This window comes from Mus caroli, unplaced genomic scaffold (assembly GCF_978045245.1).
Source record: "Mus caroli unplaced genomic scaffold, Mus_caroli_1 scaffold_7, whole genome shotgun sequence".
Lineage (NCBI taxonomy): Eukaryota > Metazoa > Chordata > Mammalia > Rodentia > Muridae > Mus > Mus caroli.
The window spans coordinates 50,748,130-50,774,781 of NW_028227262.1; the positions used below are offsets into that span (position 1 = coordinate 50,748,130).

The window sequence follows — 26,652 nt, forward strand, 5'->3', positions numbered from 1 at the left end:
GCCATATATTTATGTTGATAGTAACAGTTATAATTTTAAACAGTAGTGCCATGAAAAGTCAGAAAGGAAAAATGCATCTTTGTTATAAATATTAAACCTTATGCTCTTTATCTAGTGCCTAGCAAAGCTGTCCATCTCTCCTATGAATAGTTATTATGAATAGTTATTAGACACTGATAATGTTCAGGTACTACAGACCAAGCTGAAGATATGGAAATAATAATTATATTAATCCAAGTTTATCTGGCTTCCAATATTAAAACAATGATTTGTATTGAAATAACAATAGCAAAATCATGAATAAGAGGTAGAAAAATAAAAATATTCTTATCAAAACTCATAGGCTCAACAAGTACTTTAGCACCTGCTACAGCTTAGGTTCTAGTTGATATGCCTGGTATATGTCAGAATTATGCCATGGACATTAGAGTCTTAACAGCAATGTTTAGTGTTAATACTAATCATTTATTGATTTAAACAGATAGCTTGGGAATTGCACAGTCTATAATTGTTACTAGCTACAATGATATTGTTATTAACAAAGAGTTCAGCTTCCTAATATTGGGTCTGGTCATCATTTCTTGTAGTGTTATTAGGAAATGGGGAAAACTGGGGGGAGAGGGTGGGTAAGTGAGATTATATCTCTGGTTTATCTTAAAGATAAGCAGGAGGAGAGTCAGAGATGTGGAGAATTCCTCAGCATCCTGCCACACTGTACCTCACATTTGCAAATCGCACCTCACAAGGATTTAATCTCTTTACTTAAATAAAGGAGGCGAGGAACAGGACATAGGAGACTTTCCAAAACTGAACACATGAATGGAGCACAGAGCTGGGCTGTGCCGCTCCACAACCCACAGTCCTCTGTTTCACGTTTACAAAAGCCACTCAAGGATCAAAAGAGTGAAGCAGTTCTAAAATTAGACCTGGGGCTGGACTCCCTTCATTCCTGACCCTAACCCAGGCCCCACTGGATTTCTGCATTCCGTGAAGGCATGGACCATATCTGTTCTGTTTACCACTCCACCCATGAACTACAGTTCCACACCAGGGAGACACTCAGCACCCACTGGGCAGTGCGTTCAATGATTAATTCATTAACATGATGCATTCACTGTCACCTGTGGCCAGGATCTGACTTTGTAAAACCACACACAAGAGTTAGGCAGACTTTCCTGAATATTCATAGCGAACAAGAGTTAAAATAATGGCAGTTACTAGACAGAAACTAAGAAGAAACACTGTTTGCCCTTAAATCGCCTGCTTTAAAGGGGCCTGGGAAAACATGTGAAATTGCAATTTTTTTTTTTTTTTTAAATAAAGCAAAGCTGAATTGCTCGGCAGGTGAAGGAGCCTTCCCTCAAGCACCAAAATTCAGTCCTGGGACCCAGGTGGTAAAAAAAAGACAATGGATTCCTGCAAGTTGCCTCCTGACCCCCACATGCATGCTGTGCCACAAAGACACACAGAAATAAATACGTAAGGATACGTAAGGTCTTACATGTATATGAAAAAAGTCCCTGTACCTAAGACACAGTTTACACACGATAATGGGGAAAAGTGGGAGAAAATGAATGATTTGAGATGGGTTCTCAGAAAAGCATGGTCTTTGGAAAGTTGGAGATTAACAGAGCCTCTCTGCAAAGACAGTCATGAGCAAGGGCTCCCAAGAGCGAGGTTCAACATGATCTCGAATCCGGACACACTGACTCCACAGTAAGTAGCCTTGGAGTCACACGCTGAAAGAGGCCTTTCAGAATTCTTTCATCTCAGGACATCTCCGATGCTAATGTGTTTCAGCCTTTCAACACTTGCCCATTGTTAGGCAGAAAGCTCAGGCCTCTGGGTGTCCCAGACCACATACCTTATCTGAACATTTTCTTCAGTTTCATTATATTAGCTTTACAAGGACTTGTGCTTGTGTCTAAACACTATATAACACTCCCTCAAATTATGTTCAGTATTTGAAGCATTACATTGTTTCTAGAAGCAAAAGCAAGGAACTTAGCAGGGGAATAGCTGGAGTCTGAGAAGCAATCAGAGAAATGAAGAATGTGCCAGAATCCTTCAGGGGAAACAAGATTAAACACAGCCCAGAAATAGTGACCTCCTGCACAGTAGTGGGACGCCAACAGCTATGAAGAATTTCAGTGTGATAAAACAGAGCCATACAGGGCTCTGACACGGTCACAGGCGAGCTTAGCCCTAATCTCTCTCTCACTCACTGTGGAAAATGAGCGTGACTTGCAGATAGGATTCCATGCCGGAAGTGTAGGGTCCTGCCAAGGAGGACTGAGAACTTCACAATGGAAGTGACAGGCAGTGGTGCTGACGGAGCCTGCAAACAGGGCCTCTGCCCTGAGGAGAAGACCTCAAGCCTGTGAGAACAGAACGTCGGGTGAGGCTAGAGGACATGGTTTAGTCTTTGAGGATCCCTCTGCTGACACTGCCTATGTTTCCTTATGAGACACACAGTTAGTTAATGGCTGGGTTTGGGTTTGGTGGGAATCCTTCTAACTTCATGATGAATTATCACAAGGCATTCTTTGAAACAAATTCCCTGCTAGTGATACACTACATGGAGCTAACTTTGCAATATTTTGGGGTTCATGGACAGGCTTCCTATTATCTGAGAGTGTAAGGATGTGGGGAATTCACACACAAAGTTTAAAAGAGCTGGGTAATATTAAATATATTTTGAATTTACATGGTTCATCTTATTTTGCTGGGAGAACTGTCTTATCAAGGCATGCCCAGCCTTTAACACTGAAATATAATATTGTTATGTACAAATTCTGTGCTCAAGAACCACACAATTGAGTTTTAAAAAATCCACTGAATACTTTAATGTAATTTATGATTGGGAGTTTGAAAGATATCTTAGCAATTAAGAGCATATTTTCCCTTGCAGAGAACTCATTTGGTTCCTAGGACTCCCACACACCATTTTCCATGCAGAGAAGATCACAGCTTCCTCAAATTCCAGTTCCTGGTATTCCAAAGGCCTCTTCTGGGTGCCCTGTACTTATGTGCACACGCCCACACATATACATATGTACATAACTTGAAAATTAAAATCTTTACAATAAGTTCTGGGGTCGGACTACATCCATAGCAATCTTTGCCTACACACAGCCTGTGAACCATGGACATGCCACGATGCTTTCTGGAAGACGACCCAAATGGATAGCAAAGAATCAGTGCTATAAGATGTATATGTACTTCACGGGCACAGAGATGGCTCTGTAGCTAAGAGCACTGGCTCCTGTTCAAGAGGACCTACATTCGATTCTCAGCAAGTACATGAGATTCACAATGGTATGTATGTCCAGACTCAAAAACCCAATTCCCTCTTCTGGTCTCTTCAGGCACTGGGCAATACACAATGCTATACAGGTATATGTGTGGGTAAAATCCCATACACATAAAAGTAAATGTTTTAAATGTGCATTTCAAATATGAACATCATATAGCTCATCATCTTTTAAACTTTACTACTATGTATTTATTATTGCCTATTAAGCTGACCAGTCTAAAAAGTATACAATTTGTTTTCTCTAAATTACTTGCTTTTTATGACTATTAATAAGTGTGTAGTCTCACCAGAACCAGAAAGTGAACACTGATGGAAGGCATTCAGAAAAAGGGAAGCCTGTGATCCATGAGAACACAGCAACAGGCACTGGTAACAGAGCAGGGCTGATCACCAGGACAGGAAAAAGGGCATTGCCAAAGACAACAGGAAATATCCTCACTCACAGCCACCCACCTGAGGCTGGGATGAAGCACAGAAATAAGCCCAAGATTGCCCGTGTAGGTACAGAAGGTACAGATGCTGGGGACAAAGGTCTTAGAACACTATTTCTTATTTTTCAAATGGAGAGGGAGTGCTATTAGACCAACGAATGGAGGAGGCTAGAGATGCTGCCAGCTGTGCCGCAATGCAGACACCAGTCTCACAGAAAACACATGGGAAAACATGTCTGGGCTGAGGTGGCTCAGCAGCCAAAGTACTTGCCACACCAGAGCGAAATCCAGGATCTGCTCCATGCCAGCCTATATGGATATCAAGAGGCAAGGTTCCGGAGTGTCTGAAGCAAGTTTTCTAGAGTAGCTGCCCAGGTGAGCCCTGAGTTCGCTGAGAAGCTACCTAAATGAACAAGGCACAGAGTGATCCAGGAAGACTCCCCAGGATCAGGCCAAGGCTTGCATGTGTGTGCATGCACACATGCACTTATACATATACATACCATGTGTGCCTATATAACGTGAACACTCATGCACCCAATGCATACCATACCCAGACATACGAGAAGGAGGAGGGAAAGGAGGAAGAGGGAGGGAGGTGTGAGGGAGGAGGGAGGGGAGGTGTCTCCCACACAGAACACAAAGTCCTCCCAAGTCTTCGCAAACATTAAATTATTAGCCAAACGTTTTAATGAGCTTATGGACAGCTTTTTCAGTTTATGGGACACAGAGCATGAATGGACAAGTCTACCACACGTGCCACAATATATGGGTCAGTGTGTCAGCACTTAAAGGTGAGGAGGGATTGGGTCAATAAACTGAGAACTATCCACACAGTGGACCAGGACACACTAGTGAGCCACAGCCATATGTACTCTTTATAGCCCGAGCAAATGCTGAATGAGGAAAGGAAATCACAGAGCACTGTTATGTGATCCCAACAGGTGAAAGGCCAAGGCAAGGTTTAGGATTGGACCCATTGACGTAGACCATAATAAAAAGCAAAGGAGTGCTTTGTGCACATGTAGTCAGTTCATTATTCTTTAGTAGATGGATGGACTTTCAATGCTTTTCTAAATGTAAGATACATCGAATAATAAGACAGGTGTGTTCTCTCACATCTCTCCAGAGGCTAAAGAGGGAAGATGGCTAGGAGTTCATGGCAACCAAGGTTAAATACTAAATTCCAGGCCAGCTCGGACTACAGTGTGAGACCCTATTAAAGAAAAGGTAAAAAAAAAAAAAAAAAAAGTGGGAGGGAGGGAGGGAGGAAGGAAGGAAGGAGAAAAATATATTTAATCCAAAGAGGAGTAAGGATAGAGAGAAAATGAGATAGCAAGAGTCAGTCACTAAAGAAATTTTAAAGGACACTAGTGGCATCATATAGCTACCTAAGATACCACATGTCAAATGTACCTCATCTCCCAAGGAGCAGCAGACCTATCTGGCAATAACCAAAATCTTGTGTTTCCTCGATTTCTCCATTATTCTGACACGATTCCGCTCTAACCTGGACGGCTAAACTGGGCTGCCTGTGCCTAGAGAATCTTTCCTAGGCAGGGGTTTGCTGCTCTCAGGCAATTAATGGCTCACTAATAAATAATGAAAGAATTTCAAATGTTTTATTTTGCCTGCCAATCAAGGACCAACCTACCTCCCTAGACTTAATGAACCCAGGCAACATGGGCAGCTCAGCTCACGCATGCTCAAAGTCTAGCTGCATGTGCTCACTGCGCATGCTCACAGAGGTCGCTCTCTTGCCCGGAATACCCTTCATATATTCACACTCTCTTTCTGCCCCAATGTCTCCACACTGTCCAGCAAAGTAAGATAGATATGCTAACCCAGTACAAGTGAGGAACAGAGCAATAGGACCACCCCGCTGAGGGTGTGAATTCACTCAAAGCCTTTTCCAAAACGGTTCTTGTTATCTATCTACCCAAGCTGGACAAGAGTGGAAAGATACAAAACCGCAGCACAGTACAGAACCCATCGATACTGGGACCCACACATGGCAATGCCACCAGTGCATGGATTACTATTACCGTCATGTCTTAGTTTGGATTTCTGTTGCTGCGGTGAAACTCCGTGACGAGAAAGCAAGCTGGGGAGGAAAGGGTTTCTCTGGCTTATACTTCCATATTGCTGTTCATCACGGAAGAAAGTCAGGACAGGACCTCAAACAGGGCAGTTACCTGGAGGCAGGACTGATGCAGAGGCCATGGAGGGGTGCTACATATTATATTGGCTTGCTCCTTGGCTTTCGCAGCCTGATTTACTATAGACCCCAGAACTAGGAATAGCACCACGAGCCATGGACTGGGCCCACCCTCATTGTTCACTAATTAAGAAAGTGCTTTACAACTAGATCTTCTGGAGGCATTTTCTCAGTTAAGGCTCCCTCCTTTCAGATAGCTCTAGTTGCTGTGTCACGAGGTGAATTCAGTTACATACAGATGAACAAAATAGTTCACATGTGGAAGGAAGTACAGACTGCATGATTTGATTGATATAGTTAAATAAAACTTGGGCTAACCTTTGATTTACATAGTTAAATAAAACTTAGACAAGCATTAAAGTGTTGTTAGAAGTCAGCACATGAGAACCTGAGTTCAGATCTCCAGCACACACATAAAAGCTGGGCATGGACAATATGGACCTTCATCTATAGCATCTGGGAGAAATAGGGCAGACAGAAGTAGATTTTTGGAGCCCAGTCAAGCCAAATCAATGAGATCCAGGTTTACTGATAAATCCTGTCTCAAGAAATAAAGTAGGAAACAAGTAAGGAAGACACCTGACATGCACCTGCACACATGTGTATACCCATCCATATGAACATGTAAATGCAACACACACACACAAGAAATGAGGAGAGTGTAGGTATTTAGAGTAAGGAGTAATGAAGGGTTAGAAAAGGGTGCCAATCTATCCTCTCTCTCAGAGCGGACACTGATAACTTGCTGAAAATTTATCAGGAAGTGAATACAAGATTTGATTACTTTGTAAGATTCTATGGTTCAGGCTGGAGGGATGGCTCAGTAACTAAGGCCAATTGCTGCTCTTGTGGAAGACACAAGTTCAATTCCTAGAACCCAGATGGTAGCTTCCAGCTGTCTGTAATCCCAGTTCCAGAGGATTTATACCCTCTTCTGGCCTCCAGGGACTCATATGTAATGCACAGACATACATGCAAGAAAATACTTATACCCATAAAATAAAATTTAAACATTGAAAAATGTTTTAATAGAATGTAAATCTTCAACTAAAAGTCCTCTCAAAAATACTTTAAAATTAATCTATTCCTCAAGATCGTTCCTTGGCAAACCTTCCTCACTTCCCCGGACATAGCCTCCAAATATTGATCTCTTTCTCCTCTAATGTTTCCTTGTGGTGGACAAAGCCTTCCCGCTTTCTCAGCAATAACCCCCTACTAGTAACAGATCTGCTTTCCTCCACTATCCCATGCTCATCAGAGACGTATAACCTCCTAAGTTAACTTTTATCTTCTTGGGCTTATTTATTAAAAGCCAGTGAGACGCCATACAGGTCCTGGGCTGGGGATTTCCTCTAAGGTTCTCAGGAAGCAAAGCATTACTGCAACTAAGCCGCAAATACCTTATGGCATTTACACAATAGTTACAGAATTTAAATCTCATGTACCATGCTGCCAAAGCATTTCTTCAGGAGCATACTGCATAGCTACCATCATCCAATTAGTATTATTTAATTGCCACCTTTAATCATTCAAATTTGCCTTTCCTTTGTGTGTGGTTCTAATAAAGTAGGGATGTATAGTCCCGTAAACATCATCCCCACAGGAAGGTATGGGACCATCACTCCCTTGTGCTGCCCAGAGGTACTCAAGTCTCTCCTGAGCACTATCTCCCAGAAACCATTTATTAGTTTACAGAGCTGAGGATGATTTTGAACTACCCATCCTGCTGCCTTCGAGTTCTGAGTTGGGGAATTACAGGTGCGAACCTCTGCACTTGGTTTAGGTGGTGCTGGGGAACAAACCTGAGGCTTTGCTACCCAAGTGCTCTACAGACTTCTCCAGTCAGCATATATATAGCCTCTGGAATCATGTTTCTGGCCTTGGCAAATAGATTTGAGAGTTTCCCACAAGGCACAGATATCCAGAGTCTATTGCTTTTAGTTGCTAATTAGATTTCCCTGGAACCATATCTGGTTGATCATTTACAAGAGAATGTGCTTTCAGGATGGCTTCTAGTCTGGAGCAGTCATAAATGTGCTATCTGTTCTTGAATACTGGGGGTTTCAGGAGGAGTGTTTGCAAGTGACTCAACCAAGGTGATAGTAATGATAAATGAAATGATGGACACAAAAACTACAGGAAAGGCCCACCTGACCCAGGATCAGTAACATTCAGCATGCAATGTAGTCTATTCAGAGACTCTAAGTAACATTTTCTGTGTTGAGTGTGATATGGCTCATCACAGGGGTGGAGTTCAGAAGCATCCAAGGAGGCAGCTTTTACGTGGCCCCCTCTTGCCATGCATAACCCTTGTGGCTGAATTACCACAATCTCATGCCCTGATTTATGTACAGTTTCATCATTTCTGTGGCAGAAGTGACATCGCTCAGTGGCTGCTGACTTTTATCTGACCTAATATACACACCTGTGATACACAGGGAGGACTACCTGACACTTGGGGACTCTGTGACTATCCTACAAAAAGGGCTACTTCAACAATTATGCAGAGCAGTGGCTACAGCTGCACTTTTTTCTGTTGATTTAAACATAAAAAGCATATGTCTGACTCCTTGGGGGCAGAGTGCCCAGATCACAACGTTTCTATGAGATGGCGTTTTTGGGTATCCTTCTGTCAAGCCTGGGACATGGTAGGCCCAGGGTCATGGCCACAGGAAAAGAGAATGACATTTCAGGGTCATACCTCCCTGTATCCATGACTACACCAACAGTGGCTCAAAGCCTTTAAGACTCAAGAGCAACAGAAAAATGCCTTATGCTCTGAAGCCTTCAGTAACTCTCTGACAATCCAACGGAAATTCTGAGAACCTCTTCTTTCCAGCCTTTTCAAAGACCCTTAATCAGAAGCAGTAGTAGGGAGTTTAGTTGCTTATGGAAGGTATGCAATGGATCGTCATGCACATACATGCTTCATTTTAATCTCCAATAACAGTACCTTAACTCTCATACTGTTATGCTGTCCTTTTCTCAGTGAAGAAAATGTAGTTTTGAGAAATTACTCATGAGACAGTTTTCTACCCAAGGCACAGATGAATTCATACCCTCTGTTCCTTAAATCACAATCTACAAGTAAATATATCCATCTCTCCAGACACTCAAAAAACATAGTATTGTTAAAGTCATGCACAAAAAGAACCAACAAGAGGACATGTCCCTTGCCTCTGGGTACTCATTTGTGAGAGTTATCAGCAACAGTATCTTCAACTCTTGGATCAAATACTTCTCTGTGACTCACAGAAAAACCACACTTTCCAGAGAAAACTCATGCATGCATAATCAGGGCGAACGCACTGAATATTTGCAGTGGAAGTTAGTATCCCCCGGACTACTTGAATAGTGACAGTATACTGCCAGGAATTCAAAAGGTAGACACGGTTTAAAAACTGAGCTATGCACTGAGGCTAAGATGGAAGGACCTTGGACCTTTGATGAACATTCCAGCAAGTGAGCTCCAGGCAAAAGATACAAGTGGAACAGAGAAATTGGTTCCAGGCCACAGACAAAAGGATATGGTGAGGAGCAGATAAAAGGAACTTCATACGCAAGCTCCTCTCCCCTCACGAGCTATGCCCCCAAAGGGAAACTATTCAACCCCTCTGTTTCCTCATATACAACATGGAAATAAGAACAGTCTCATCCACAGGCTATGCCATGGCACAGGGAGTAATGTCTCACACCCACTTGGGACAGACATGCAAACATAAGAATCTGATACACCATCGCCTTCACCATTAAAAACACCATCACCATCATCAGCCTCATCACTGGAGGCAGAGGCTGGCATGGTCTCACCAAAACTATCTCTTCCCTCCTACATCCAGAGGCAATTCACCAGGACCATTTCCCAGGTTGTTTCCAGGTAAATGGAGACTCTCAAATACTCTCCTTGTAAACTAGCACCCTAATACTTACTCTCATCAGTACTAAGGTGTGAGGTGAACAGTACAAAAAAAGGGGAATTATGAGTCTCTGGGGTATCCATGACAAGTTCTTTTTAAATACCAGTATCTACTCTTTAGTGAGAATGGATTTCACTATTAAAAGCTAATGAGATGTCATTGATTATGTCAGTAACATCATGTCCGTAAGCAGACTCAAGAACATGAATTTTTTAGAAGGACTTTCCACACTCAATTATCACTGTGTGTTACCATCTGAGCATACCACAGGAACTGAGAAAACAGAATGACACAAATGTCTGTTCAATGTTTCTTTACGGCTATGTTTTCCGTAATAGTTTGTTTTCAGTTAACAGTGTGATCAAAGGGCTGACACCAAAGCTGGAATCCATTCTGGAGTGCTTCAGGAAACACATGAAGGATGATTGTTTTGACTCTGCAGCTATGGTGACACACAGACCATTCATGAGACCTTTGCTCTTTCAAATGTTCCATGGCCAGCCAATATCTGCCACAGCAATATTGTCACAGAGTGAGTTAGGGGAAAAAATGAAGTAATGAGAAGACACAGCCATTTCATCTTCCCCAGAAAGGTAGGTTATCCACTTCTCTCTTTCATCTGAACTTGACCTGAGAAACACCATGCCCCCTTTCTACAGAGCACACACATGCAGGGGGCGGTAAGGATTCCACAGAGCCTCTCCAAACAAGTGACTGTTGTTCATTCACCACCCTTCCTCCCTATTTAAATTTGTGTTCCTAAAAAAGCAGGGAAGCAAATCAGTATGATTTCATCAAGAGGAGAAGAAGAAGAAGAAGGAGAAGGAGAAGGAGAAGGAGAAGGAGAAGGAGAAGGAGAAGGAGAAGGAGAAGGAGAAGGAGAAGGAGAAGGAGAAGGAGAAGGAGAAGGAGAAGGAGAAGGAGAAGGAGAAGGAGAAGGAGAAGGAGAAGGAGGAGAAGGAGAAGAAGAAGAAGAAGAAGAAGAAGAAGAAGAAGAAGAAGAAGAAGAAGAAGAAGAAGAAGAAGAAGAAGAAGAAGAAGAAGAAGAAGAAGAAGAAGAAGAAGGAAGAAGAAGAAGAAGAAGATCCAGTGTTCTAGGGCAAGGAGAGGAATCTGTTCCTGGCACAGGAACAGAGGGGAGGAGTGGCCACGGGATAAAATTTCTAGCATCGCTGACTTAGAATGTGAGGGAATGCGCTGACAAGCTGCATACTTAACATGGGGATGGAAAAGGTATAATTGTAAAATACCAATATCTTACCATAACCAAGCAAGGATTCCTCTAAGGAAGGAATTCCCATGTGTGTTTTAGAAAACCAGGTGAAGTCTCCAGCCACGGAGCCAAAGCAACCTTCAAGGTGGATTTAGAAAACCCCAAAGAGCATGCATGCTGAAGCAGCCTTTCCTCTCCATTTGATACCAGTCACACAAGAAGGAAGCCAAGTGCACGTGACAGGAAAGGAGGCTGCTCACCCCATCAAGAGTCCATTTATCCTGAAAATCCTTGTCACACTTCTTTTGTTGATGTAACCACAAATTATGAACACAATGGTTACAATTAAATAAGGCTCCATCCTTACAAGCCCTGACCTGCTTCCCTCTGCATAAAGAGGGAAAAAAAAAACCAAAACCTAAGGAGTTAGGATAAGGGAGGTGTGATATATGTGTCAGGAAGGCCTGGCTTTTACACCCACTTGGCCTTCCAGGAGTCCCTCCTTCTGCAGTGTCCTTAGAAGACTATCACAGAATGTATAATATTTTTTCCAAGGTGGATACAATGCTGCTTTATAAAAGTGTGTGAAGATGTGAGCATGTTTGAACACTAGTTATTCTTCAGTGTGTATTAGGTTCTTACTCAGAGCTCACAAGTTCTCAGCTAGAAGTTGGGATAAGCAAGTGACAAACAGCAGAAAGAACATCCAGACACAGTGGGCCTACACAGACTAGCATTCACACTCTGAGACGTGACCAATAAGTGGTTAATCCTGGAGAATGAACTCCTAATCCACTCCACTAGTGACTAGCAGCAACCCTTGGGCCCTTTCTTGGATGGCAAAGATTATTTGTAGATGTGTCTTGCTCAGTGTAAAGACTGCAATCACCATCAAAGAAAAGGACCTTGTGGGTAGGCCAGGGGCACAATAGATAATGGCCCTGACTATAGATCAAAGACAAGGCTTTACCCACACCTGTAAGAACATGGCTTAGTGGTCTCTGTGGAGAAGCTTGCTATTCTTCTAAAACTATTGATGTTCAGGCATTAATTGCACAAATATTTACTAAACACTTACCAAGTGACCAGAGTTGGCCCAGAACACAAACCAGCAGGAAAGGTGTGGCCTTCAAGGGGTGAAATAAGTTCACAGATATGGTCCAGAGGGTACAAGCCCATGCTACCAGATCAAAAGGCCAAGGCTGAGTAGAAGCATGTTATGTGTGGTACTGACACCAGAGGCCTCTCTCCTGACAGTCTTTATGGAGGCAACATCCAAAATAAAAGAGATACCTCAGGCCAGACTAAGGATGCTCTCTCTTAAAGGGGGGGGGGGTGCCTTACCCTTGCTGCTGTCCCTCTAGGCCACAGTGTCCCTCCCTACATGTCTGCACAGTTCACTCTATTGTTAATTCAAAACTCTTCTCAGAAGAAACTCTGGCGTTGACACTTAACCCATTAACCTCAGGTTAAAGGGAAACCCCCTCTTGGTTTTTTTTAATCCCATTCCTGACAGTATGTGATCTCTGATACTGCATATATTCTTGTCCATTTGATTCACTGCTCTATCCCTGAAACCTAAGTAGTAATTGTCAGAGGAGAAGCTGCATAAACAAACTCACATTTAATCAGTCTCTGTAAGGACTGGAGAGGTAAGAAAAGGGAAGGAGGATGAAGGAGGGAGAGAAGGAAGAGAACGAAGCAGGAATGGGAGGCAGGAAAGAAACCACACAATAACAACTGAGAAAACTTGAGAAAATACACACACACACACACACACACACACACACACACACATCAAGAACTCTTGAATGATACTAGAATCAAGTACGGTAAAAAGGAGGTCACAGGAAAAACACCGAAATGCTTCTGAACTTACCAGGCAAAAGTAAAAATAAAACGGCTTCATGAAGAAAGTTGTTTTCCTATTTTTGCTTATTTATACTTATCTCTTCTCAAAAGAGACTTAAATGCACTTTATGGAAAGAGCATACATTGTCCCGAGATCAAAAAACAAGGGGAGAAAGTACTAGGACTTGAGGAATGGAAGGTAATACAGGAGACGAAAGGGAAGATCTCGGGAGGAGCCTACATGGCTTCCGGAGGTGCATCCCAAACTGCTTTCCCAAGCCAGAGGACTTGTAAGTCCTGCATCTTGCAGGATGAGGCAGGGGAAGTTGGCTAAAGCAACTGAAGACAGCCTACTCTATTTTTAGGGAAAGTCACCATGGAGATAAGAGTTCAATGTGGCCAGACTTGGTGTTTGAATAAACGCTGGTCAGTCAAATACACTGGTGGGAAATTTCATTCCCATGTTACTATGTTGGCAAGTGATTTTTCTTTTGGGTCTTTTTTTTTTTTCCAATGTGTGGGTCAAAGCAAACATGTCTGTGGCCATAAAGAGGAAGGAGATAGGATCAGTGACATGACTAACTGTGCCCATAAAACAGAAGGCCAAAGCTGGGCAGGAGCACAGTCATTTGTGGTATTGAAGCCAAAGACACTTCTCCCAAAACTCACAAGGCAGGCACCACACAAATCAGCATTGTAAATCCCTACCTTCTGGTGACCTCCAATGGAAGTGGGAGATAATGCTAAATGTAATTTAGTTTCGGTCATGTAAGTGGTAGGCAGGTAGTAGGAAAGATATTTCAAGCATATCTCATGATCAAAACCTCTGCTCATCTGAATGACTTCAGACACAGGCTTTGCAGTATACTTCCCTTAAGTGATTATTTTTGATATTTATAAAATTCTCAAGCTTTTCATAAAACATTTCAATGTCACACTCTTCTTGCTTCCTATTAGTGGTAAGATATTCAGGAGGAACAGGGGAACCTCTTTCTTTGAGACTACTTGAACTTCGGATTTTCAGGCAGCACTTATGAGAACTGAGTTGCACTATAACCAAGGTTAGACTCCCAAACAGGGACCTGGAGTTCATTCTTTCATGGTATTTCAAGTTCAAGGCCATTTGCTTGACTGGAAAGCCCATCTGGTAAGGGAACTGGATGTGGAAAGCTGACGAGCTTGGCAGGTCTCCAGTTACGTGCCAAGGGAGAATGCTCGGGCAGAGCTGAACGCCTCCACAAAACCCATGTCGTCCCGTGTCTGTTCCAGGCCATGAACTAAAGCATGGTGGAGTTTAGTACCACACAGGGATGCTTCCTGCAGGGCTTGACGCAGTGAGTAACGATGGGGAGGCTGGTTCCAACCTGGGCTCTTATCACAACTAGAACAAGCACAACTACATCTCATCTCTCTCACATGCAGTCCGTTCTGCCACAGTGCTGTTCAGGAAATGCACTGTTCCAGCACGAGCATCTGAGAACAGAAGGAGAATCACTCAGTGCATGTGGGTTGGCCCACAGAACCACACAGTGACCACAGCAAAGTACACCCATCTGTCAGTACAGAGAGCACAAATGCACTCCAAAACCACATACCAGCTGCCTCAGTTTACCACACGTGGTATACATATACACACTACACCCAACTTCAGATAAGCTGCCTTGCATGGCTTCATAACAACTCATCTGAGGACACATTCTTTGGCGAACCCCCAGTCTTGGACAAGACCAAGTACCATGTTTATTGTGTTTGGTGCATGGCTTAACCTACTAAAAACCATGAATATAGCAACTATTATTAGACTCCAATCTTCTCTTAAATTTTTTTTTTAAATATTGTACTTCTAGTTTGGTAGATAAAATAAAAACATTTAGGCAATTGCATCTTTTGCACAGGATAGTGACTTTAAAAAAAATGTATATGGGGCTACAGAGCTATGATGGCATAACAGTCAGGGGCCCATTCTGCTCTTGCAGAAAAAGACCCCAGGTCTGGCTCCCAGAACCCACATCAAGAGGATCATGGTTGCCAATAACTCCAGAACCAACACTCTCTGGTCTCCCTGACAACCTGCACACATGTGGTACTCATAAACTCACACTTGTACACACACACACATATGCACACACATGAGCAAAACTAATTTTTTAAAATGTGTTGTACTAGAACATAACTGAGTACACTAGAAAATTATGGAAAATATTATTTTAATGCGAATTTTGCTAGAATGCCAACTCAACGAAAAGCTATTAAACACAAGTGGGCACCAGTTCAAGTTTGTGAATTCATTAACTCCGTTTTAAGAAAGAACAGGGTAAATAAGCTTATAAAAAAGTATACTCTGCATCACAAGAGTATCATCTTCCAGATAGTATGTTTGCTCACTGTAGGAACTAAAAGCAAGCAGGATACAAAAACCCTCCATCTTGCTTATCATCGCCATGCGAGCATTCTCAACCCTGCTTCTGTCCCTTTCACAGGTGCCCTGCTCTGGACAGTGCGGCTTCAGTGGTCTTTGATGGTGGCTTAACTCAGCTTTACAACTAAACTGCTACTTCTCAGTGCCGTAGGCTTTCCTGGGAAGAAGGAGACATGGTACCTACCTGGCCAACCTCTCATCATTAGCTGAGCCTTTGCTACCTGCTCAGCTGCAAGCTCTGTGATAGAAACAAGAGTGTTCCACTGAGCGGGCCTAACCAAGAGGATTTCTTAGTTTCCAAATTTGCTCTAGCTGTAACATTTTTTTTTTTACTCTTAAGATTAATTACTATTTTCATTCTAGTTCTAAGATTTGTTAAAAATACAAATTATATAAATAGCACATTCAGAAAAGAAAATGGACTTGTATTGTTAAACTTCTGCAAATTACAGCTTCAACAATTGCCTCCTGGCCTCCTGTTGGCCATCATCTAAAACATTGTACCACCAAAATTAACTACATAAAACAAAGCTGCATCTGAATATTTCTAAGTAGGAGATACATACATTAAAAACATCAGGATGAATAACCACTATTTTCCTTCCTTTTCTCATCTTTCAGCATGGTTGTTTTGAGTGTGTGTGTGTGTGTGTGTGTGTGTGTGTGACTAAAGGCTGTAGTAAATTGTGTGGAAAGATGAACAGCTATGGACATATACACCAACATTGACATATATGTATTTGTATATATTACATGCAATATGGGAATGTTATATTTAAGCCTAATTATCCTTCTTCTGAATAACTTAAATGTTCTATAGATGACACACACAGCATAAAACGCTGTGTGGGGTTCCTCCCATATTGCTTTTAGATGAGACACTAAGAATTAAATAGGAATAAAGACTGCGAGAAGACGTCAAAAAAGGCTGGAAGGGTTGGAGATTTAGCACAGTTGGCAGAGTGCTGGTCCTGCATGCACAAAGCCCTAAGTTTGATTTCCAGGATCCATAGACTCTATATGGCAGTGCAAGGCTGCAATTCCAGCATTCAAGAGGCAGAGGTAGGAGAATCAGAAGTCAGAGGTTCAAGACCACCCCTATTTATATAGTAGATTTCAACTTATCTTGGGCTACAGGAGAGCCTGTCCCAAAAATAAAAGTTAAATAGAGTAGCAACCCATATTTGCCAGCTCGGAAATTGTACTTGATTTCTCTCCTTTTTAAGAATATGCTGCTCAGTCAGTCACTGTTGTGGTCTAAGAATGGTGAAGGAAGAACTCTAGGAAATTACAAGGTTACATCCAGTGCCTTTAACTGTTGCCTCCATATTTGATGCTATGACTTCTCTCAGTGAAGACAACATCTCATTATCCCAACAGTATTTACATGCATATTTACATGCAGTATTTACATGCATATTCTGTCAAGATTCCTGTCCTTTCAAATCATCTCCGTGTATGATAGGATGGATGCACTGTTTAGCTGAACCTGGCCAGAAACTCTTGCAGATATTACAGGACTCCCCCTTGTGCCTACAACACCTTTCCTAGAGTGGCTGTATTTGAGAAGTTTGTACCAAAGCCCACCTTATACTTAAGGACAGGGAAGACAGGACCATCTTCTCAAGGACAGGTAATGGCCATGTCACGGGTGATCTAAAGTCACCCTGAGCATAGTAAACATCTCTTTACAGATTCCATTCCATGCTCTGCACCATTCTATGCCTCTATATAAGCCTGAGAAAGCTTTCCAACTACTGACCAGCTGAATTAGATACATCTGTGTCACTGTGAACACCTAAGAACTACTGATACTCCAGAGAGTCAAGCCACACAACTTCCCACTGCACTCCTTGGCACAAGTTCACAGGGTCCAAGGATGCCAATATTTTCATGTGAGACCCTCAGCTCTAGAAGTTCAGTGTTGTGCTTTGTAAAGGTCCTCATGGAAATGTCTTCATTTGCTAAAATATCAACTGAAGTCCTCACAGACTTTTTAACCTGTTAATCTCTGTAGAAACCATTCCATATTCACAGACTTGAGTTTCCTTTTGAGCCACTGGCTATCAGTCAACGGTATCAAGCCTGACCTCCCTGCTGAGCCTCCATTGAGATGCCACTGCCATCGGGATAAACCATTGGGCACAGTCATGTCTTGGGTCCACTGCTGGAGAGGAAGTGGGGAGGGGGAACATCCACCATGGCTAAGAAGATGACCAGCTCTTCTAGTGAGAAAGTAACTCAGAACGGATTACTCACTAGAGTGCCAAAAAAGATACAAGAAGATAAAATCCTTGGCTGTACTAGACACCGGAAAGGGGGAAGAAAAAAAAAAGCCACAAAATGAAAACTGCCTTTCAAACATGGTTATGGTTAAGCTTTTTTAAAAAAATCACATGATTTTGTTCCGAGCACTATATAATGAAAAGGAGCATTGACATGCAGTGGGAAAGCCGAGTTTTATGATCTCAGCAGTAATTACTACAAAGCTCATTTGTAACAGCGTGGCCAACCCTCACTTTGTCTGACCCCAACAGCCAATGTCCTCTGAAGTCAGAACCAAGGGACTTAAGGTCATGTTTAAAATTATTATAAGTTCAAAAAAGAAAAAAGCAAACTAGCTTCACATTGACAGAAGTGTGAAATTTTTTCCAGTATGAAAAAAAAGCTGGAACCACTGCTCTGTGTCATAAAGTACCAGTGGTCACCACTCAGCAAACCAAACCATGGCTAAGCTCATAAAAAAAAGAAAGAAAGAAAGAAAGAAAGAAAGAAAGAAAGAAAGAAAGAAAGAAAGAAAGAAAGAAAGAAGTAAAAACTCAAGCAGTGTGCTGCACTAACGAGAAACTGCCTCATAAGGAACACAAGATGCTGCGGTTCAACCCTACCACTCTGTCTCCACGTTCCAGCTCCATGTTTCCATGCAACCTCAGAGAGGCACTCAAGCACCAGACTCTAAAAATCAACAGGAGATGAAGCCAGGAAGCAAGAACCCCAGAATATGCTGGGGTCTGATAAACACCCTTCTCACTAAAGAAATTGGCGACTTACACAACCCATGCAAAAGGAGACTGCCCAACCCTTCTCTGCCACTTATCCATAGGAGAAAGCAAAATCAGACTTACCTTGGGAAGCCATCCCATAGGCTGACACAGAAGAGCAGCCTGTGGACAAGATACTGGGCTTAATCTTCCCATCCACCTACTAACCTCTGTGACTGTGTGTATCTGGCTTTTGAAAAAGAACTTCTGCAAATGTATGGTGGGTGAGTAATCGTGGCGACTTTATAAAACATGCCAAACCCATCACTAGAAAGGGCAGTTTCATCTGCTCACGGCATTTTTATGTGCTTTTATTTATTTTCTTTAGTGAAATTACTGTTTTTTTTTTCCTGATGTCAATTCCCTGTCCTTGTCCAAGAGGCAGGAGTCTGCCTGTTTTGTGTACAATTTTTTTCTGGCTCTCTGTCAGCAGGCAGCAATGTTGAGCTAATATATGAAAGCATGGCTTGCCAGACAAATCAGCTTTGATTTGAAAATTTATACTCCTATCATTTTCCTAAGTGCTACGAAATAGCCATTCAACTTCTCTTTTTGCATTAAATATGTCAACATTGTTTGATTACAATAATTATTAGAGATTGCTGAATATGAGGCTTAGATCAATTTCTCATTGTCTCTGCACTTGATCCTCGCATTAAAACCTGAGTACTCTATCCTTCTAGAACTTTCTATGTATATGTCTCCTGGAGGCACACACACATACACACACACACACACACACACACACACACACTCTCACATAGACACACAAACAAAGACACATACTTTAAAAGCACTAAAATTCTGGAGACTGATAAATATTGAACACAACAATATTCCAGATATTATGAGGATAACAGGGGCCACATATAATAGAATATTCTCATTGAGATCAAAGTAATATCTATAATCAAGCACATTAATATTTCTGCTAGAAAACATGAATATTCAAGTAAGTGGGATAATAAAGACTATAAATAACCTTCTGTCAGCTCAGGTTAGGGAATTCTGCCAAAAAAATTTTCAGAAAAAAAAATCGACATCCTTCAACATTCTAGGAGACCTTTTGATTTCAGAACTGTGGATAAGGGACTTCTGACTTATACTTTTGCTCAGTAAATTAACCAAGTTTTGAATTCTTTAGCTGTTTTCATCATATACATTCAATAAAGGGAAATTCTGACAACAATTCAGACAGAATTAAAGCCACTATTTCACCTTACTGTCCTTCAAGTACCTTCTTGGCCATGTGCAAACACACACACACACACACACACACACACACAAATGCATGCAGGCATGCACATATGCACATACACACACAAACATACATGCACACATGCACATACACTCACACACACATATACACACAAAAGTAAACACCACTTTAGTTTTCACACAAGTCACAAACAACAACAGTTTGTTCAAGAAAACATCACTAGGCACAGTGCTACTGTAGAAGTATTATGTTGGTGCCATGTGGACACATGTTGTCATTTAGGCTCCTCAGCATCTTTAAGACATTTCTTAGAGAAAAAAAAAAAAGGCATTTCTTGGGGGGGAGGGAACAAAAGCAAAACTCTCTTTCATGAGTTTACAAGGAAGCTTTAGCTTTAGCATTAGAAGCTAAAGGTCTCCATCCCCTGACTTCCCTTCATGCAGGATGCAGAAAGGGACCTTAAGCTCGGTCACTTAGGTAAGTCAGAAACAGCAGAGCGACATGTTCACTGGTAGTTTCGGCACCAGGGTTTAGTTGTGTGGCACGCTGTCAAGGTGGCATTAGGAGAACACCAATGGCGGTCTGTGTGTCCATGGAGAACGTTCATCATCCCCATGGGCTCAGGACCACCATGCTACTACTGCCTTGCTGCTCACCGAGCATCCCTATCTTACTCTTGGCTTCACAGGGCTCCAGGGCTTCTGGGAATCCTTTAATAAACTCTCATTGGGCTTACTGGGAGAGTCCAACTTAAGATACAGCCAAGAAATCTAATGGCCACAGAAGGAAAGTTCTTTTAATGAAGTAAGGCAGAGTGATATGGTACATGGATCTGAACATGACCTGAAAGCCAAAGACTGCAGCCTCCAAAACTAACTCCCATTCCTGAGTTATATTAACTGAGTCTGGGCTCAAGGACAGGGGTATTGTATTATCTGCACCTCTCATAGCTATAAAATAACTGCTCAGAATAAAGAAATACATTCTTTGATGCGGTCACTCTTTGCCCATTCCAACATATCCCGAGCGTCTGTGATCTGGTATACACTCAGCCAAATACAAGTTCATAGGGCTGGTAGGTTTAGCAAAGGATACTATCAGGCTTCCAGTTCAATCTGAGGTTCAGAAAACTCCTAAGCAATTTTCACTGTAAGCTTGTCCCAGATTGAAATATACTTTGCCTAAAATCCCCTGTTCAAGTTATGTTTATACTAAGATGGTATTTAATCTAAATGCAGATTTTACTGATATCATGAGCTCTCCTACTGGATGCTCCACAGAGCAGTGGAGATGCCTGAGTGGCTATCACACACAGAGTCGGAGGCTGGAGACAAGAAGTGAATCAGCCAATAACTGCACAAGATGTGACCTGGGAAAGGGCTGTGACAGCAGTGAGGTGGGTGACATAGGATATAAAGTAAAGAGTATACTGGAAGATGGGAGGGTGAACGACAGGAAGTCCAGGAATGAACTCTAAAGGAAAGACCAGATTACAGAATGTGAAACAGCCCATAAAATGGAGCACACCTTGAAGTAGCCTACTGCACAGTAGACACTCAATAAAGAGCTGCCCACTCCTTTGCAGGACCAGACTGCATGACCGTGAATGAGTGGATTCTTTGCACTGCCCCAGCCCAGCCCTATCCTAGAGATGGAAATATATAATAAGCAGTGATACAAACTCATCACCAATGGTTTCCTCTTCTGAAAGCCTGGCAGCCACCATCTATCTATGACCTCAGGAGAGACTGAACCAGGTACTGCCCAGCCCAGATCCACGGGAGTCATGAAAGAGAACAGGGTGGGGGTGGGGGACGTGGGTACTGTATTTACTTGCTTAATTGTTGAAGCAATTAAAACCAAGTATTGGCAAGTTCAAGGACCAAGCAAAACCCCAGGTCATTGCTGCTGATCAAATGTAAATTAAGACACTTTCTCTGAGGGACTGGTTGGACGCTGGGACTCTGGGCATATATACATACACACATACATAGATACATACATACATACATAGATACATACATACACACATTAATTCATTGATAGATACATACTGATAGGATATTCATACATACATTCACACATACATTCATTTATACATATATATATATATATATATACATATACATATAATACATCCATTCATACATACATATATTCAACATATATACATACATACATTCATACATATTCACAGATACAGTCATGCACACACACACACACACACACACACACACACACACAGGCACACACACACTACCCCTGTGAGCCCTGATCCGCTCTGACTCTGGCTGAGTCTCATCTGTATTCACCCTTCCCTGCTGCCTTTGCAAAGCCCCCTCCAGTTACACCCACAGCCCTCCAGATTAACCTTTCCAAAGCTTTTTGTCCTGTCACTCTGCCATTCCCCCAGGAACAAACTTAATAAACATTTGCTGACTGAGTAATTGGCAGGTTCAAGTTGAGCAAGCTTTACTAACCTGGCACAGAGGGGTAAAGAGGGCAAGCCAAAAATTCAGACATCCCCAAATGTGCAAGGTAGCTCCCTGAAACACCCTCACAGAAATGAAATCATAGCCCGAAATCCAGGTTGTCAAGGAACACGTGTGGAAATACTTCTTGAGGATCTTGGTGAGTTACTTAATGAGAGACACTCACATGGAACGTTACGGAAAAAAATAAAGACTGGATTACAATGTCTGCCCTCACAACCAGAGTCATAGCATACAACCACAGGTAGGTTCTGGATCTAATAGACCTTCCTGTGCATAACGAGGAATGAAAAACTAGTCACATGTAGCATGGACAAGGGAGTAAGAAAGGAAGAGAAAGATGAGAAAAGAAAAACCAAGCCAGCTCCTGGGTGTCTTTGAAATTGCCTGCAAGTGTCCTCCTCCTTTGGGCTGACTCTCTGGGAGCAGGAGTATCATTAGTCAAGGTAATAAGGGGTGGGGGTCTGCAATAAGGGGTGGGGGTCTGCAAGTGCTGACAGCTGCCACTTCCTTTCTCCTACCTTGTGCCAGGCTTCATGCTGACCTGTACCTTAGGTGACTCCATGCGCAGCACCTCAGCCGATATTTACAGCAAGCACTGTGCTGGCCACGGCCTATGCATCACCTCATTTCACCCTCTAGCAATCCTGCAGAGCTCAGCAGTATTATTCCGCTGTCCCAAAGAGAGGAGAGATGGAGAGAGGACAGATAACGTGTCTCGTCTCCCAATTCCTCCTGAGTTTTAGGATAAGGTAAGACCAAAAGGTTAGAAATAAGATGGAAATGCCACATGGGGCTATCTGCAGCCTGAAAAGATAAAGGGACACAGACACATCAAAGGTTATGGCAACATAAGACCTGAGAGTCATGGACAATGGGATGGAAGTCCTTTAGAGCAGTGGTTCTCAGCCTTCCTAATGCAGCGACCCTTTAATTCAACTTCTCATGTTATGGTAAGTTGCCACTTCATAAGTGTATTTTTGCTACTGTTGTGAATCTTAATCTAAATATTTTTTGGAGAGAGAGGTTTGCCAAAGGGGTTGCAATCCACAGGCTGAAAACCGCTGCTTTACAGCAATGTAAGGAACTGCAGCTAAAGAGGCACATTTAGTTAAGTTCTGGGTTATATGCAGGGTAAGAGTCTTATCTTCATTTGCTCGCACAATGGGCAAATGCTAAGCATCTACTATGTGCCATGTAGCTCTTGTGCTGCTCAGTGTACTGAAATGAATAAAGATGTCTGAATATTGGCAGCAAGTGTGTCAGGAGCAGTGTGTCAGGAGCAATGTGCAGTACATTTCAGTGTACTGAAATGAATAATAAAAGTCTGCACCTCTATGAAGCAATAAGATAGGGAGAAGAATATAAACAAAAACCTAACAAATATGCTACATCAAGTGTTAAGGGTAGCAAGGGCTGAGAACAATAGCAAGAAGCATCAAAGGTAAAACTGAAGCAACTAAGGGATGAAGGGATGGAAGTGTAGCCCCAGAGAGTACTTATGCAGCAAAGGTGTAAGGGAAGAAAGCCAGTAAGCTCGGGGTATGGTTAGAGGTAAGATCTGCTAGGCAGAGCCTATCCAGATAGGATGTGATACTGCTGGAGCAGTAGGGAATTCAGTCCAGCTGTAGCACAGACATGAGTGGTGGAAAGAAAGAAGTCTTACCGGGGAGGATAATCGGCCAAACTAACTATAGAAGGCTCTTTAAGCAGTTTTACACCCACGATTCTTCAGCTTTGGCAGACCTAAACCACTTGCAGAATCTGGTGGAATCAAAAGGGCCCCCCATTCTGAAAATACAATCCCTAACACCATTTGGGGTTAAAGACTAACACTTCCAAGACATTCCAGTCTAACCAGCTAGAACTTGATCCTGCAGGTGAGCAGAGTCCTCACTGAACCAACACCTTTACTTTACCTATCTCTTGTGTACTGTGCAGCAAAATGGACAGTAACATGGCTTGGGGAATGGCAGGCCTTCTCAGCGTGTGAGGAAGCCCGTGTTCCAACGTTCTCATCAAAGCCAGGAGTACTGGTGCTCTATGGGCTGACCCTACATTTATGACCTGAGACATGTCATCTCCCACAGTGTTTAGATACACGATTGCATTGGGAAGATTCTTAAAACTCACAGTCAAGATGCAGTAGCAGACAAAATTAACATGATCATGCAACCCATGGAGGGGGCCCACCAGTTTGTAGTTTTATGTGGGTATGTTCATGTGTATATACATATACATATTTACACACTTGGATTTATTTCATTTTAGCTAAAAGAAAGCCAACATCATCTGTTATTCTGCTACTTCTAAAGTCTCAGTGCACAATGCAGTGTCTACCACAAACTAATTGCTCCATCAATAGCTCGCAATTGGTTAAAAAAAATCCAAAGAGCCTTTTTGGAAATTAGTCTACAATCCAGATTCTTAAATGGTGGGTAATTGGCCCAGACAGGGTCACATAACAAATGTTTGGGACAAGAAAAAAAATTCTCAACATTAAAAGGTTTCTGAATGCACAATAACAAATTGAATTGAGGATCAACTGGATAAAGAGCCAGAGGTGTTTCTGGCAGTACTCTCCCACAGTGGAGCATGGAAGTCCACTGCATCCTTGCTTCTGGATGCTCACACAGTACGTGCGATTTGTATTGCGCATGTACTCATGCCACATGATGCCAAGGACTACTGCTCGGGTTTGAGACTACTGTCTTCATGAATTGCGATGTTTTTACTGTACATACAAAATTTTATAAGCATATGATTTAATTGTGGAAAACAAAGACTTGTAATATATTTTACTGATCTTTGTCAGCATGTATCAATTTACATATCTTTGGATTGTATTATGTTAGAATATTTGACTCTTATGGTTTGTTGTTTGAGTCAATGGCTTGCGTTTCTTTCTTTTTTAAAAAAAGTCATTCAATGGAATAAGAAAAGAATAGAATTTTCAATGATTTCTAAAATGGTTTTGCCATTTTATACTACCTGTGTTCCCAGCATGGATGGTCATAAAAATCAAAATATAGGCCACCTCTACAAAATGGCTGAAGATGTTCGGTGATCTCTAGTGCCACAGAATCAGCCAAGGTTTAATTTTTTATATAAAAACATGCAACAAAATCCACTAACTAGTATGTGAATTCTTTAAGTCTTTAAGAAGAATAGAATTATATGTATAGCAAAATCATTTTAAACTTCTTTATGATTTATTATCAATAATTTTTTGGTTTTCATATGTATTTTATATGCCTGTATAACAGAGTCAAGTAAAAAAAATTCCCTTTCCGGCGGTGATGACCTCCTTATGAGAACATGCCTCTCTCAAAGGAGCTCCTTCATCCCTCTCCAGAAGAGGAAACACAAGAAAAAGCACCTGGTGCAGAGCCCCAATTCCTACTTTATGGACATGAAATGCCCATGATGCTATAAAATCACCATGGTCTTCAGCCATGCACAAACAGTAGTCTTGTGGGTTGGCTGCTCCACTGTCCTCTGTCAGCCTAGAGGTGGAAAAGCAAGGCTGACAGAAGGATGCTCCTTCAGGAGGAAGCAACACTGAAAGCCCCTGATTGAAGATGAGTGGGAACCTTCCCAATAAACACGTTTTGGATATATAACAAAAAAAAGTTTTATGCAAAAGGGAACTGTAAATAGAAAAAAACTTGAGGAGTTCTTGTCTAGGACCTAAGTGGATGTAAATACCACTATATCAGAGTAACTGTGCTAAAAAGAAAGGGACAGGTACTTTGAAACACTACTGACATGCAAGCCACGGATTTCTGTATTTATAACCCATCTCCATGTGGCTTTACAACTTACACCCCATTCCTGTTACAGAAATACTGACTACCCACACCTCCATACACACCCCCACACAAGCTTCCCAAGTTATCTCTAATAATTGTTTACCAAGTCACAACCACAGATTGATACTATATATCTATTATAATTCAATATTACATACTGAATTATAATAAAGGTGAATTCTCAGAAGCATGAAATGGAAAACAGAGTAGATCAGTAAGGATACAATCCTGTATGCATATCACTAGATGAGACTCAAGCGATTCTTTGTTTGCTCTATGGGTTGATGATGATTCTTGTTTTCTCCTATTGTAGAACTGGTTCATAAACTAGCCCAATCCAGTCCATTGGTGCTACTTTGAGGACACACTCTTAGAACACACACACACACACACACACACACACACAACCACTTGAGTCCATCCTTTAATTCACTACCAACATTTTGTTCTCCAGCTAATAATGAAACAATTAGCTTTCCGCCTTCTGCTGATTCCTCACCTTCATGTATATGACCCAGCAAGGAATAAAATTAGCAGGTCTGTGATGCTTGTGATGTCAGACTCTAAAGGTAAGTTAACACCTGATTAGGCTTCTGATTAGAATCAGCCAGGTTTTAAACACAGATATCAAGTCAGATTATTGTTCATTTTATAACATACCTTATATTGAGGAGAATAATACCACTAGATTCATCTTATATAGAGAAATTTTTATGTCCATCT

General features: G+C 41.9%; 1 protein-coding gene and 1 pseudogene across 8 annotated transcripts in view; one reads left to right on the forward strand and one right to left on the reverse strand.

Moving 5' to 3' along the window:
- Mitf (melanocyte inducing transcription factor) overlaps positions 1 to 26,652 on the reverse strand; it is a 207,691-nt gene that overhangs the window by 98,067 nt on the left and 82,972 nt on the right. The window lies entirely within an intron of this gene.
- LOC147003873 (small ribosomal subunit protein eS27 pseudogene) lies at positions 25,385 to 25,742 on the forward strand (annotated as a pseudogene).